Here is a 17,885-nt window from a genome sequence, read left to right as displayed (position 1 = left end):
CTCACGTGGAGGAGAGGGGGGGTTTCATCAAATATCACGTCATTTTCATCCCGCAAGAAACAGTGTAAAATTGCGAGTTGAAATTAGATTTGATTTTGTAAGTCGCCGAAAAGTGGAACTCCGCTTGATTTAACAAATATCGTTATTAGAGTCCTGTTTGGATATCAACAGTAGAGTTTTACTTAAAATAGTTAGAATTAGTAAAAGGAATTTAAATGATTTTTCAGTCGGTCATTGGAATTTAAAGTTGGAATAGCTCTCCCAATTAACGTAGTGTCTAATACAATTCCGACATCTTCTATCCCAGTTGAAGACTCTACAGGGGAAGCAGGGCCGTCTTTACGTGATTGGGGGCCCCTGGGCAAAGTGATACGCGGGGCCCCTAATAATTCCAGACAATTTCTTAAAGGCCTAGGTTTTTTTCTGCCTGTCATCCTTTAAATTAACTTATTGGAGCACAAATACCCCGGTGGTAGGCCAACCGCTGAACATGTTGGCCTAATTTAAAGGGGGGCAGGCAGAAGAAAAACTAGGCTTTTAACCTCCATCGTCGCCCTAATCTTCAAATATTGGTTCAAATAAAAAAATGCGACGGTCTACACCGTCTATATCACGAAAAGACATGTTTTAGATAGTTTAAAAATTTGTAAAATGTAAATAGACAATACTACAATTTAAAAAATGTGAAAAACAATATTTGTAAGATTCATCTTTTTCACCTTACAAAAGTTGAAAATGGGGCCCTCCAGAATCTTGGGGCCCTAGGGCAGTGCCCTATTTGCCCAATGGGAAAGACGGCACTGAGGGGAAGGAGGGGAACGAGCCAAATCTCACGACATCACACTAAGTGGGGAGGGGGTCGAAAAATCGTCAAAATCGCCTCACGTAACTATTGGACGGTCCCTAGGCTCTACATTGACGGACCGGTAGAAGGGGTCTTCAACGGACTCAACACAAGTCATGTGGAAATTAAAACTCGAGCATTGTTAGCTCTAAAGCTTTGAAATTTCAACTCAATGTTCAGGGCCTGATTTCCAACTAAACGCGTCTAATTCCAAATACCTGACATGGTTTTAATCTAATTCAATTTGACTTGGTTACTAATTCAATTTTATTTTACTCGACTTTGGACTTTCGCATCTTTGCTTCCCTTATCTATTTCTTACTGGTCTCGGATTTCAATTTTTTTCTCGCTTCCCCGACACATGTTGAAATCAAGAGTGGTAGCGGAGGTTTTGACGGGAAGGGCTTATCTTAGTCGCCCGTAGGCTCTACCTGGTAGAACAGGTGAAAGTGGTCGAATTTGGGGGCTCTTGAACCTGCTTGAACCATGGAAGAACGGACTTCTCGCTCTCGACTATTGGACATTTCAAAATAAGAGGCCCGGCGATTGGGAAAAAGCCGTCGCGGGTCATCTTTAGAATATCTTTTTTTGAAAAAGAGGAAATGAAAGTCAAGCAGTTCCTTTGTAAAAGACCAAGTGAAAGGGCTCAAAATTTTAGGTCGCTCCCAAATGGAGAAATAAAATACAGTTTGGCTATTTTTAACAATAGGTACTTTTGTTTTTTTTGGGTTTTGTTTATTTTTTTAGATGTATTATTTGTCAAGGATTACAATAATGCAAAAAGTTTTAACCGCAATTTATTATTTAGAAAGATATGATAAATTTAAAATTGTTACTTGCCAGCAATTTTTACCTCGGAAAATACGACATATTTCGAGATTTCGAGTGTTGGATGAGGTAGGACTGATGACGAAATAGATTTAACGACAAGATATTACTAAATTTTTAAAACGTGTGCAAACCGAAAATGTCTTTTCTACTACGGCTTTTTTGGTTTTGTTTATTGTTTTGGTTTATTATTTGTCAAGGATTACAGTAATGCGAAAAGTTTTAACCGCAATTTATTATTTAGAAAGATATGATAAATATAAAATTGTTACTTGCCAGCAATTTTGGGTAAAGTGTAGAATAGCTGCCCCCCACTCGATTTTTTATATATTTTTTTTTATAGAGGGCAAGATGGGGATTATTTTAATTTTTTTAGCGGAAATGAATATTAACCAAGATATGAATTTTTTAACATTGGCCTTTTGCAGTGAATTTTCCCTAGGACGATTCTTTAAATTCCTAGATTTTAATGCGTTGTGGATAATGTGGGACTGATGACTTAAATGGAAAATGTGGAAATGCAAAACATTACTAACTTATTTTTTTATTTTGGGTATTTTCGCCGTATTTCAACGCATTTTAGGGGTTTTGGCAGGGAAAATAGGTTAGGTTAGGGTATTTATATTATTAGGTTAGTTAGATTAATATCGGGTTGACGATACTTGATGCGTCAGGCTTGCTGCTGTCCTCTAGGTTGCGTTATAGATGGCCCATAGCTTTTTTTAGTATGGGGTTGGGGAGGCGCCGCGCGCCCCCAGCGCTCGAGCGAAGTGAGTGCGCGGCGCCGTCAGGCGCCAATACTTAGAATATATTCGACGTTGTATAAGTCAACATCACACAGAAGACATATAATATGACATAGTATGGTTAAACAAAGGCTAAATACGTTGAAATACGGGAAAATTCCCAACCCTTTAAAGTTAGTACTGTTTTGCATTTCAGCCTTTTTCTTTTTCGTCATCAGTCCCACGTTCTCCAAAAGTATTTAAATCTAGGAATTTAAAGAATCGTCCTCGTCATCAGTCCTACCTCATCCAACACGTACAGAAATCTTGAAACATGTCGTATTTTCCGTTGTAAAAATTGCTAGAAAGTAGCAATTTTACATTGATCATATCTTTTTAAATAATAAATTGCGGTTAAAACTTTTTGCATTACTGTAATCCTTGACAAATAACAAACCAAAAAAAAAACAATAAAACACACAAAAAAACAAAAGTACCTATTGTTAAAAAATCCCTAAAGTTTGGTCACGGCCCCCTGCACGCGCTCACGCTGCTCGCGACGATAGCGGCCCCGGCAAAGAATTTCCTCCCCATGTATTTTCGCGACAGCGATTTTCCGTCGCTTGGAACGCTGGTGTAACAACCGGAATCTATCAAAGAGGCGGGAAGTTTAACATACGTTTCAATGGCGATGAATTTGCATTAGTGAAGTTTTTTTCCAACTGTTTTATTGAATTTGGAGAAGTTTGTAACAAACAATTAGTAATTACACTTTTAAAGTATGTAAGTTTTCATTTCAAAATTTTTTTTTAATAAATATTTCAATATTTTGAGTGGTAACATTTTATTGCTAAGCCTAACCATAAATGGTTTAAGTTTTGTATTGGCAATGAGTTTTCAAGTTATTAAAAACTGTATTTTGTAGTTATTTAAGACTATAATTATGATAACTGCTCATAATTTTTGTCATATTCACCAAACTTTGTTCTTTATAATTTGCATAAGATAAAACATTAATATTTGCTCAAATGCCATTACCCTGGCTGCGTTACATCCTGTTTTTTTAATAAGTGAAAATTACCGGGAGGGGCAGGTCACTTCCATTTTGGGTGCGTCTTAATCATAGTAAAATTATTAAATCAAGGTAATCGTGATTAAATCAGCGTAATTAAAATTAAAAAAATTGTTGAAGTTTTCAACAGCAACACGGAGCAGAGCGCAGATACCGAAATAAATCCAGTGACATCAGCTACAAGTAATGAACGGTTTATTTTCGACTTGGTTAAAATATATATATACATAGCAATTAATGAAACGATGGTAGTACAACAGAAAACTGAGTAGTAAGAACGGACTAGTACTGTTGAATGACTTTGTTACAAAATATCTTCATTGTTTTTTATTTCTTCAACAAAAATTAATCAAGATTAGAAAATCTAACCACGCTTTAAACGAGATTTAATCATTCTAATCAGGATCTAATCTTTTTAATCAGGATTTAATCATTTTAATCAGATTTAAACATTTTAATTAGATTTAATCATTTTAATCACGAGTTAAACTTAATCATGATTTAAACATTTTAATCACGATTTAAACTTAATCATGATTTAAACATTTTAATCACGATTTAATCAATATAATCGGTCGAATCGAGATTTTATCGAGCGCGGTAAATACGAAATAATAATTCTAATCACTTAGTAAATTATTCTAATAAGCTCGATAAAATCACGCACAATTATAATCATTCCAATCACCAATATAATCATTCTGATTCTCGTTCTAATTTCTAATCGCGATTTAATCATACTAATCACGATTTAATCGTTTCAATCAGATTTAATTGTTTCAATCAGATTTAATCATTTATATCAGATTTAATCATTTATATCAGATTTAATCATTTAATCATGATTAAATAGATTTAAAGATTATATTAATTAATTAAACATGATTTAATCAACATAATCGTGATTAAATTGAATTTAATCAAAATAATAACGATTTAATCTTTTGAGAGGTGCGTCGTTAATCAAGGAAGTGACCTGCCCCTCCAAATTACCCATTTAAAAAATACCAGCATTGTTCTGTTCCATTGTGTTCATCTACTTTTAAGAAGACCAAAGTGTAATTTCATCAGTTACCCGCTGATGAAAATTTATGCAAACTGTGGATTAAGAGCATCTCTAGGAATGATTTTGTAGTCAACGAAGCATACACTTCACATGGAAGATTGGTTTGTGGTTTGCATTTTAAGGAACTTCAGTTAATGATAGTCTGTTGTGAGGCTAATGCGTAATCGTAGGATTTGGAACCAGATGTACGTCACTACCTATTACTTAATTGGTGGCATTACATATGAGCCAATATACGATTAGGTCTCAAATTCGAATATAACTACCATCAGAAACGAAAAGAATGTTTATCCACATCATCCAGCATATTTCAACCTCATCCAGCATATTCCTACATCATCCAGCATATTCCTACATCATCCAGCATATTCCTACATCATCCAGCATGTTCCTACATCATCCAGCATGTTCCTACATCATCCAGCATGTTCCTACATCATCCAGCATGTTCCTACATCATCCAGCATGTTCCTACATCATCCAGCATGTTCCTACATCATCCAGCATGTTCCTACATCATCCAGTAATTTTAATTGAATCTTGATGAATTTTACTTGAAAAAAGCTGATTACTTTAATGTGAGCGTGGGACTACTAAGTTATCGAGATTCTTAAAAGCAATTAACAAAAACCAATTTTAACTTAAATTATGGTAAAAAAAATGGGAATCTCTACATTTAGACCTAAACCATATTGTGAACTGTGAGTGAGACTAGTGAGTCTGTGATTTAGAAAGCTTACATGTCTCATACATAGATTTTCAGCAATCTTCAACATTGTCTGACTTTGTTAACTGTAAAAATAATATTCTAGTTTTATAATCTGCATTACATTTACTACTTATTTACTTAAATTGAAGTTAACTTTGTAAATATTAAAACAACTTACTATCAAAGAACTGTAAGAATAAAATCGAAAAACAACAGCTGATAAGCGGACACATGACTAGTTCTTTTGTTTACATTATTAACGTCGACAGCGTCTTCTTTGTCTGGTTTTCTCGGCGCGTATTTTGATTTAAAAAATATCCAAACGTATTTTACTTATTTATTAATAAGTAATTTAAAGATTACGGAAAGAAATTATAACCCTAAAATTACACAATTAGTAATAATTAATGAAACTCTAAAAATTGGAACGTTTTCGCCATATACTCCAGCCATTTCTTAGTTGTTACGTCAGCGCCAAAGGTCGATGTAGGAAAAAAGTTAACTAATTTCACTTTCGCAATTTTCAGTCGATCGCCGGGGCCGCTATCGTCGCGAGCAGCGTGAGCGCGTGCAGGGGGCCGTGGTTTGGTTAAGGAGTACAAAATAAGTCTCTTAAAATGTAATTGCAGGTTTAATTCTTAGTTAGCTTTTCAGTCGGCTAATTAAAGAACAAACTCAAAGTTAGCTCTCCCTAAAGTTATTAGGAAGAATCGTCAGAAGGAAATACAAATACGAAGTTTTCTGAAGACGGTTTTGTTATGCTACCGTACTTTTATTACGTACAAATCAACAAGACCCCGGGCGAAGCCGGGTATTAAAGCTAGTATACTATATTCCTAAGTGTCTTCTGTCTGTCTTGCGTCTGTTTCTCTATAGGCGTCCGAGCCGTTCAACCTAGGACCTCCAAATTTCTCACGGCGCAAAGGCAGCGAGTCGCGCTATTTTCATCGATTTCCAATTAAGTTAATTAATTAAATCATGTATTTTTGCCCCTGGAAAGGTGCCGTGAATCCTGCAACCTACATACACCTATACAACCAATATTTTTCTGCCTCAGTCAATTTCGCGGCTGCTTCATCTTGACTTGGAGAGTGGAGCATGGGGAGGAAATAGGGTTTTGTTTATGACTCAGTCTTCACGTGATTTTAGTTAACATATTTTCTTATATTTTAGATTCTTCTTCAAAATATTGGTCGCTAACAAAATAGTAGCTAGATCAGTGGCGTAGCCAGGGGGGCACATGCCCCCCCCGAAACGTATGGTTGTACGTATAAATATTTTTATTTTTTTACTTTTTTTTCAATGGTGTGCCCCCCCCCCCCCGAAACAAAATCCTAGATTACAAATTATGAGATTAGCTCGAATCGAGTCATTTCTTTTGGGAGCCATTTTCTTTTCTTCATACACAATATCGGCCGTAAAATATTTCAGTGAAAATGCCAAATCGTCACGAAACAGAAAATGAAATATTTTTGTTACTAAAAACGAAAAATTCCGGACGAAAAATATGCCCAGTGGAAACTAAGCTTTTCGCGTATTGAAAATTAGCGAGTTTTGCTTTTCCGCCCCACAGCGTTTCGAAATCGACTTTTTTGGGACAAAATTAAATATGAATACAATATATTAAATGTATATATATATGATCAGATTCATTAGCTCTATACGAATATATAACTTATATTCTTGTAACTGCCACCAGAGGGCCGAACGTTCCCCTTTCGGAATTTCGGCAAATTACTATTTTCATTGAATGTATAGACTTAAGTTGCACTTAATTTAATAAAATAGAGTTTACAAACAAATTTAATTATTTTGATAAATGTTTATATATCTTTTGAAGTTCGATCGCTGTCGCATTCTAGTTTTTTGCAGGTTAATCTACGGAAACTACTCTACAAGACAGCGTTGCAAAGTATTGCTACAACTTGCGATATTTTGGAAAATCGCCTTTTGAAAAAGCCTTATTTTGGTTAAAATTGTACCTTTGAGTGCTTATTACAGAGCTTCTGTTAAACCAAATTTATTGAAATTTTAAATTTACGTGCAACTTTTTGACTAACCGAAATTTTCGAGTGACCATGGTCACTCGACAATTTTGGTTTGTAGAAAATTAATTTAAATTAAAGTGTTCGCGTTTCGCTACTTTATTTCCAAAACCATGGTCACTCGAAAATTTCGGTTTGTAAAAAACTAATTTAAATTAACGTGTTCGCTTATCGCTACTTTATTTCCAAAACCGTGGTCACTCGAAAATTTCGGTTTGTCATAAAATTAATTTAAATTAAAGTGTTCGCGTTTCACTACTTTATTTCCAAAACCATGGTCCCTCGAAAATTTCGGTTTGTAAAAAATTAATTTAAATTAAAGTGTTCGCGTTTCGCTACTTTATTTCCAAAACCATGGTCACTCGAAAATTTCGGTTTGTCATAAAATTAATTTAAATTAAAGTGTTCGCGTTTCGCTACTTTATTTCCCAAACCATGATCACTCGAAAATTTCGGTTTGTAAAAAATTAATTTAAATTAAAGTGTTCGCGTTTCGCTACTTTATTTCCAAAACCATGGTCACTCGAAAATTTCGGTTTGTAAAAAATTAATTTAAATTAATGTGTTCGCGTTTCGCTACTTTATTTCCAAAATTATGGTCACTCGAAAATTTCGGTTGGTCATAAAATTAATTTAAATTAATGCGTTCGCTTATCGCTACTTTATTTCCAAAACCGTGGTCACTCGAAAATTTCGGTTGGTCATAAAATTAATTTAAATTAATGCGTTCGCTTATCGCTACTTTATTTCCAAAACCGTGGTCACTCGAAAATTTCGGTTTGTCATAAAATTAATTTAAATTAAAGTGTTCGCGTTTCACTACTTTATTTCCAAAACTATGGTCCCTCGAAAATTTCGGTTTGTAAAAAATTAATTTAAACTAATGTGTTCGCGTTTCGCTACTTTATTTCCAAAATTATGGTCACTCGAAAATTTCGGTTTGTAAAAAATTAATTTAAATTAACGTGTTCGCTTATCGAGCTCTTTATTTCCAAAACCATGGTCACTCGAAAATTTCTGTTTGTCATAAAATTAATTTAAATTAAAGTGTTCGCGTTTCGCTACGTTATTTCCAAAACCATGGTCACTCGAAAATTTCGGTTTGTCATAAAATTAATTTAAATTAAAGTGTCCGCGTTTCGCTACTTTATTTCCAAAACCATGGTCACTCGAAAATTTTGGTTTGTCATAAAATTAATTTAAATTAACGTGTTCGCGTTTCGCTACTTTATTTCCAAAATCATGGTCACTCGACAATTTCGGTTTGTAACAAATTAATTTAAATTAACGGTTCGCTTATCGCTACTTTATTTCCCAAACCATGATCACTCGAAAATTTCGGTTTGTAAAAAATTAATTTAAATTAAAGTGTTCGCGTTTCGCTACTTTATTTCCAAAACCATGGTCACTCGACAATTTTGGTTTGTAGAAAATTAATTTAAATTAACGTGTTCGCTTATCGCTACTTTATTTCCAAAACCGTGGTCACTCGAAAATTTCGGTTTGTCATAAAATTAATTTAAATTAAAGTGTTCGCGTTTCGCCACTTTATTTCCAAAATCATGGTCACTCGACAATTTCGGTTTGTAACAAATTAATTTAAATTAACGTGTTCGCTTATCGCTACTTTATTTCCCAAACCATGGTCACTCGAAAATTTCGGTTTGTAAAAAATTAATTTAAATTAAAGAGTTCGCGTTTCGCTACTTTATTTCCAAAACCCTGGTCACTCGAAAATTTCGGTTTGTAAAAAATTAATTTAAATTAAAGTGTTCGCGTTTCGCTACTTTATTTCCAAAATTATGGTCACTCGAAAATTTCGGTTGGTCATAAAATTAATTTAAATTAATGCGTTCGCTTATCGCTACTTTATTTCCAAAACCGTGGTCACTCGAAAATTTCGGTTTGTCATAAAATTAATTTAAATTAAAGTGTTCGCGTTTCACTACTTTATTTCCAAAACCATGGTCCCTCGAAAATTTCGGTTTGTAAAAAATTAATTTAAATTAAAGTGTTCGCGTTTCGCTACTTTATTTCCAAAACCATGGTCACTCGAAAATTTCGGTTTGTCATAAAATTAATTTAAATTAATGTGTTCGCGTTTCGCTACTTTATTTCCAAAACCATGGTCCCTCGAAAATTTCGGTTTGTAAAAAATTAATTTAAATTAAAGTGTTCGCGTTTCGCTACTTTATTTCCAAAACCATGGTCACTCGAAAATTTCGGTTTGTAAAACATTAATTTAAATTAATGTGTTCGCGTTTCGCTACTTTATTTCCAAAATTATGGTCACTCGAAAATTTCGGTTGGTCATAAAATTAATTTAAATTAATGCGTTCGCTTATCGCTACTTTATTTCCAAAACCGTGGTCACTCGAAAATTTCGGTTGGTCATAAAATTAATTTAAATTAATGCGTTCGCTTATCGCTACTTTATTTCCAAAACCGTGGTCACTCGAAAATTTCGGTTTGTCATAAAATTAATTTAAATTAAAGTGTTCGCGTTTCACTACTTTATTTCCAAAACTATGGTCCCTCGAAAATTTCGGTTTGTAAAAAATTAATTTAAACTAATGTGTTCGCGTTTCGCTACTTTATTTCCAAAATTATGGTCACTCGAAAATTTCGGTTTGTAAAAAATTAATTTAAATTAACGTGTTCGCTTATCGAGCTCTTTATTTCCAAAACCATGGTCACTCGAAAATTTCTGTTTGTCATAAAATTAATTTAAATTAAAGTGTTCGCGTTTCGCTACGTTATTTCCAAAACCATGGTCACTCGAAAATTTCGGTTTGTCATAAAATTAATTTAAATTAAAGTGTCCGCGTTTCGCTACTTTATTTCCAAAACCATGGTCACTCGAAAATTTCGGTTTGTCATAAAATTAATTTAAATTAACGTGTTCGCGTTTCGCTACTTTATTTCCAAAATCATGGTCACTCGACAATTTCGGTTTGTAACAAATTAATTTAAATTAACGGTTCGCTTATCGCTACGTTATTTCCAAAACCATGGTCACTCGAAAATTTCGGTTTGTCATAAAATTAATTTAAATTAACGTGTTCGCGTTTCGCTACGTTATTTCCAAAACCATGGTCACTCGAAAATTTCGGTTTGTCATAAAATTAATTTAAATTAAAGTGTCCGCGTTTCGCTACTTTATTTCCAAAACCATGGTCACTCGAAAATTTCGGTTTGTCATAAAATTAATTTAAATTAAAGTGTTCGCGTTTCGCTACGTTATTTCCAAAACCATGGTCACTCGAAAATTTCGGTTTGTCATAAAATTAATTTAAATTAAAGTGTCCGCGTTTCGCTACTTTATTTCCAAAACCATGGTCACTCGAAAATTTCGGTTTGTAAAAAATTAATTTAAATTAAAGTGTTCGCGTTTCGCTACTTTATTTCCAAAACCATGGTCACTCGAAAATTTCGGTTTGTCATAAAATTAATTTAAATTAATGTGTTCGCGTTTCGCTACTTTATTTCCAAAACCATGGTCCCTCGAAAATTTCGGTTTGTAAAAAATTAATTTAAATTAAAGTGTTCGCGTTTCGCTACTTTATTTCCAAAACCATGGTCACTCGAAAATTTCGGTTTGTAAAACATTAATTTAAATTAATGTGTTCGCGTTTCGCTACTTTATTTCCAAAATTATGGTCACTCGAAAATTTCGGTTGGTCATAAAATTAATTTAAATTAATGCGTTCGCTTATCGCTACTTTATTTCCAAAACCGTGGTCACTCGAAAATTTCGGTTGGTCATAAAATTAATTTAAATTAATGCGTTCGCTTATCGCTACTTTATTTCCAAAACCGTGGTCACTCGAAAATTTCGGTTTGTCATAAAATTAATTTAAATTAAAGTGTTCGCGTTTCACTACTTTATTTCCAAAACTATGGTCCCTCGAAAATTTCGGTTTGTAAAAAATTAATTTAAACTAATGTGTTCGCGTTTCGCTACTTTATTTCCAAAATTATGGTCACTCGAAAATTTCGGTTTGTAAAAAATTAATTTAAATTAACGTGTTCGCTTATCGAGCTCTTTATTTCCAAAACCATGGTCACTCGAAAATTTCTGTTTGTCATAAAATTAATTTAAATTAAAGTGTTCGCGTTTCGCTACGTTATTTCCAAAACCATGGTCACTCGAAAATTTCGGTTTGTCATAAAATTAATTTAAATTAAAGTGTCCGCGTTTCGCTACTTTATTTCCAAAACCATGGTCACTCGAAAATTTCGGTTTGTCATAAAATTAATTTAAATTAACGTGTTCGCGTTTCGCTACTTTATTTCCAAAATCATGGTCACTCGACAATTTCGGTTTGTAACAAATTAATTTAAATTAACGGTTCGCTTATCGCTACTTTATTTCCCAAACCATGATCACTCGAAAATTTCGGTTTGTAAAAAATTAATTTAAATTAAAGTGTTCGCGTTTCGCTACTTTATTTCCAAAACCATGGTCACTCGACAATTTTGGTTTGTAGAAAATTAATTTAAATTAACGTGTTCGCTTATCGCTACTTTATTTCCAAAACCGTGGTCACTCGAAAATTTCGGTTTGTCATAAAATTAATTTAAATTAAAGTGTTCGCGTTTCGCCACTTTATTTCCAAAATCATGGTCACTCGACAATTTCGGTTTGTAACAAATTAATTTAAATTAACGTGTTCGCTTATCGCTACTTTATTTCCCAAACCATGGTCACTCGAAAATTTCGGTTTGTAAAAAATTAATTTAAATTAAAGAGTTCGCGTTTCGCTACTTTATTTCCAAAACCCTGGTCACTCGAAAATTTCGGTTTGTAAAAAATTAATTTAAATTAAAGTGTTCGCGTTTCGCTACTTTATTTCCAAAATTATGGTCACTCGAAAATTTCGGTTGGTCATAAAATTAATTTAAATTAATGCGTTCGCTTATCGCTACTTTATTTCCAAAACCGTGGTCACTCGAAAATTTCGGTTTGTCATAAAATTAATTTAAATTAAAGTGTTCGCGTTTCACTACTTTATTTCCAAAACCATGGTCACTCGAAAATTTCGGTTTGTAAAAAATTAATTTAAATTAATGTGTTCGCGTTTCGCTACTTTATTTCCAAAATTATGGTCACTCGAAAATTTCGGTTTGTAAAAAATTAATTTAAATTAATGTGTTCGCGTTTCGCTACTTTATTTCCAAAATTATGGTCACTCGAAAATTTCGGTTGGTCATAAAATTAATTTAAATTAATGCGTTCGCTTATCGCTACTTTATTTCCAAAACCGTGGTCACTCGAAAATTTCGGTTTGTCATAAAATTAATTTAAATTAAAGTGTTGGCGTTTCGCTACTTTATTTCCAAAACCAAGTCACTCTAAACATTCTTATTCGATAAAATGGTCTTCGGTTTATGAAATTAATGTACAAGATGATTGGAAATTGGTTCAAATTTAAATTTAATATTTAAAATATAGTTAATAAATCGGGGGATTGTGTCCGTGACATCTTGTTATTTTTTAACTTATAAAGCATAGAGTCTTAAACCTTTTGTTGTGTTAGTTTGTTTTTCTGGTCGTGCCTGGCCTTCGGGTAGAGTCGGCCGTGCCGGGCAATATTTATTTTTAATTTTTCAGGCCGGGTCGGGTAGGGCAATTTTTATTTAATTGTTTTCGGGTCTGGCCGGCCAGGAAAAATGTTAGTTTTCTTTCGGGTGGGGTCGTTTCGGGTTTAGAAAATAGTCAACCCGACTTGTCTCTAATTAGCAAGAAATCTCGGCTTTTCTTGTGTCTGTTTGATTTGCAGCGGTTATGTGCCGTCGGCAAGTCGAATCCATTTTGTCGGTCACTTTTTCCCGAATAAGTGAATCCTCCTAAGTCGAAACACCTGACCAAAAAAAAAACAGATTTTCCTACCTTTGTGGCTTTGGCGACTTTACGTATCTAACGGCATTAAATTTAAGTAAAATGGTTAATTTTTGCGGTTTCTGGCTGCAGTACAGCTTATCTACAAATGATAATTTAGATCTAGCGATGACCTACGGGAATCAGGCGAGTGACTTGACGGCTGACCAAGAATGTACCCGCGTGTTATATCAGTTCAATGAATAAGTGTTTCTTGTTTAATTTAGAGTAATTCTTTAGTTAAACTGTTGAAAGTAGAACATCACAATATTCTGAGCCTACAAAAATGGAAGAACACAAACAGTTATCTAACATATTTTCAGTCTACACAAACAGTTATCTAACATATTTTCAGTCTACACAAACAGTTATCTAACATATTTTCAGTCTACACAAACAGTTATCTAACATATTTTCAGTCTATATTAACAGTTATCTAACATATTTTCAGTCTACACAAACAGTTATCTAACATATTTTCAGTCTATATTAACAGTTATCTAACATATTTTCAGTCTATACAAACAGTTATCTAACATATTTTCAGCTTGGATTAATAATATGTTACTGGATATTGCACGACAATTTTTAGGGGTCTCTCAAAATTCGCCGTTAACACTCAGCGCCATCTAGCGCCGAAACATTGTTTTGGTGATACTGGCTTTACAACGTGCTTTACGGTATAGGCAGAGAGGCTGCCACGTGTTAACTATAATTAATTGTTAGGACACTTATGAGGTATTGGGAATCCCAAACGCGAAGATAGATAACAGTCCCAGCTCCAAAAGAAATGCTTCCAATTCTATTATTCCTCTGGTAAGAAACCTCTTTTTGTTCTACACTCAGGAAATAACCTTTTATTATTTACGCCAACGAAATTTCAAACCGTTATTTTCGAAATCCCGCGCCTGCGCCAAAGAGTTTGTCACACCGTTTCCCCTGGAAATGCTATCCCGTCCGCGCTTTAACAGGCGACTATTGAGAGACGCCCTTAAATGCCTTAGCGAAGGCTGTAGTGCAATATCCAGTAACATATTATTAATAAAAGTTTTCATTCTATACAAACAGTTATCTAACATATTTTCAGTCTACAGGGTGTCTCAATTTGCTCGATCAGGCCATTTTTCTCAAAATGTATTTATGCTAGGGTTCTGAAATTATCAGGGTTTATTTTTTAGGTATGGAAGGCTTGGGTTACTAAATTTCAGAAAAATCGAATGATTTTGTGCCGTTTTGGAAAATTTATTTTTTCGTCTTCCATTTCGACGTGGTTACTAGTAAGATCATCAAACAAAGATTTGTAGACCAAAAATTACGCTTATTTTTCTTTTGTTGTTTTTTTAACGTGAAATATCAATTGTCCGAGTAGTATTTAAAGCGTTTACATTTCAAAGTTAAAACATTATCTCAGCTTGGCCGATTGTTGTCCAGTATGCCTCTTTACACTCGAGATCAGCGCGCTCATATGCTAGAATTATTTTACGGAGAAGGTCGTCGTAATGCTACTCTAGTATGTCAGTTATTTAGACGAAGATTTCCCAATTGCAGACCAAGTCATACGACGGTTCTTAGAGTGGTCCGCGACTTCGACAACTGTTGTAATATCAATCCGAGGTTTCGTGGTCGTGGTCTCCAGGACATCGACATGGAAAACACCATACTTTCCGACTTCGTCGCCTATCCTCGAGCGAGCGTCTGGACTGCCAGCTTTGACTTAGGGTTGGATCGAAACTACGTTGGGAGAACACTCAAAAGACACCATTTTCATCCTTATCGAGCGACACTTCACCAAGGACTGCATGACGGTGATAGACAGCGCCAACTCGACTTCTGCAATTGGTTTTGCCTCATGGCTGACGAACACCAGGATTTTCACGATCAACTACTGATGTCCGACGAATGTTCATTCGGAAGAAATGGGCCTTTCAACCGTCAAAACCAACATATGTGGGACTACGATAATCCACACTGGGGATTTACTCGCCACCACCAAGTGCAGTTTCGCTTAAATGTGTGGGCTGGTCTTGTTAGGTGACAGAATTATTGGCCCGTTCTTCCTGCCAAATCGTCTGAACGGTCAAAACTACTTGGAGTTCCTTCAAAATGAAATATCCAACGTGTTGGACGACATTCCTCTGGCCGAGTACAGACGCATCTGGTTCCAGCAAGATGGGGTGCCACCTCACCAATATCGTGACGTGGTTGCATATCTAAAAGACAAGTTTCCTGGAAGATGGATCGGAAGAACTGGTCCTGTTCGTTGGCCTGCAAGATTCCCTGATCTAACACCACTCGACTTTTTTCTTTGGGGATTCGTAAAGGACTACGTATACCAAACACCTGTGACGAGCGTTGAAGATTTACGACAAAGAATCATCGAAGCATGTCGCCGGGTGACTCCAGAAATTTTTCGGGGAGCATTTCGCAATATGCAACATCGTGCATATTTGTGCATTGCATCAGAAGGTGGCATTTTTGAAAACATTTTGTAGAAGTCATTAAAAACATTTGTCACTTGGGCTAATTATTATTTGTTTATTTTTAACTGAAATGCATGTTACCTACAATTCGTTAAAGGCTATTGCCTGCTAGTACAACTTGTTTTGCCCCCGACCTCCAAACTCAGTGAAAAATAGGTCTTTTTCAACCGAATCAAAAGTATTTTTACACTTTCGACTATGCCCTACAACTTTTCTATTGAAACATTTTGCGGGACACCTACCGGTGAAATAATAAATTTTCCAAAACGGCACAAAATCGTTCGATTCTTCTGAAATCTAGTAACGAAAGCCTTCCATACCTAACAAATAAACCCTGAAAATTTCAGAACCCTAGCATAAATACATTTTGAGAAAAATTGCCTGATCGAGCAAATTGAGACACCCTGTATACAAACAGTTATCTAACATATTTTCAGTCTATACAAACATATATAATCAGGTGTAAATAGCGAGAGTAGGCATCATTGACAGCTTTGACTTGGAGGACAAAACTTATAAGTTTATTATTATTTATTTATTAGTTGGAATTACCATGTTTTTAATTAAATAAACTATTTTAAAACTTCTTATATAATAAAATTAATTATTAATTAATCAATAAATTATTAATTAATTAATTAATGATTAATTTTTCCAAAATAATTTCATAACCTACCGTACCATTTGTTTGCATTAATGCAGGTTTTGGGAGAAAGACTGAAGAGCATCACTATCAGGGTTGGACATAAGGCACTATAGTCACGGCTTTTGACTACTAAAATAAATGCTCTGACTACTAAAATTAATCAAATTTGGGGGCACACTAGTTAATTTGACTTGTGAAAATTTTACCTAAATATTCATAAATAATAATGGCGATTATGGCGTATCATAAATTCATCATTCACCAATCCCATTTTATTTAAAAAAAATGTGATGTCATGTAACTCAAGTTATAATGAACTCCTATTTTAATGGTGACAGGTAAAGCAAAATGTTGGCTGCCCTTCTTGTTTTTATACCCCCATTTTACCCCACTAGTCAGGCGGACTACAAAAAAAAAAATATCCTCATGTCCAACCCTGATCACTATTATGTGATATTTTTCAAACACTCTTGACGAAACCCCCACGAAGGAAGTGATCAAAGATATTCAAACCAAATTACAGTATTGAAAATAAAACATCGCTCGAAAACTACGTTTGTTCTAACATTTATATTTTTAAATATATCTATATAATTTATATTGTCAAGCTTCAGGAAATCAAAATTTTCTACAAAGCTTATTTGAATCCCAACTATTAGAATATTGGTATTTGTATTGAATTTGTTTAATAGGCGCTTCAATTAAAACCAGGGGCGCCGATCATAATTTTTCCCAGGGGGGGCCCGGATACCACAAATATAAAATTAATATGAAAACATTGAAATTACAATATTGATATTAAATAAGACAGCTTTAATAGAAAAATGTTTTTGAACATTTTATTTATAGTAGAAAATATTTTTTCTGGTATCACATTTATCAATAAATTAATTAACAGCGCTATCCAAATCAATGTTTTCTTTCCGGTTTTAAAGGGATAGTAGTAAATTTTCCTACTCCCCTTTAAAACCGGTTTACTATCTGGGTTCTTATGTTCGTTGAAAGCTTACATTTAGGCGTTTTTAGGCCAAACTTTAACGCTCTCTAGCGCTTTTCCTATTCGTCGCAGAGGATCGCGACAAAGACAATCAAACATCTTTACTCAACCCCTATAACACCTCAAATTTATTGCACTGAGTTCTGAAACACCCTGTATATGTGTAGGATAGCTAAATCGTTCAGTCTTTCTTGGCCAATAGTATTTCTTAAAAACGTTTTTATCCTTTTTAAGGCACTGAATGATCTTTCCGCCGTAGCAGAGCTTACCGGTATAGTTAATAAAATGTTTAATAGTTTTGTCAGCTCTGGAATCAGCGTTTTCAGAGAATCTAATCACAATTAGATTCATTAAATCTTTCAAGATGCAAGAGTATATTTTAATTTTATTAGACAAAAATTAACTTTCGATTTCGAGCACCCACAACTCACTAACGCTATGTCGCTAACGAAACCGACGGGCTAACCACGGTCAGATGGCCTGTACACTGATGACGCGTACTCAACACTGATAAATGTACACTCTATAGAGATTACGCGTAATCTCATTAGTACAGTCAAAGGTACGGGCTGGCACAACGATTACGCTTACA

This window comes from Leiobunum rupestre, chromosome 6 (genome assembly GCF_980474605.1).
Source record: "Leiobunum rupestre chromosome 6, qqLeiRupe1.1.hap1, whole genome shotgun sequence".
Lineage (NCBI taxonomy): Eukaryota > Metazoa > Arthropoda > Arachnida > Opiliones > Sclerosomatidae > Leiobunum > Leiobunum rupestre.
This window is presented reverse-complemented; position numbering follows the sequence as displayed.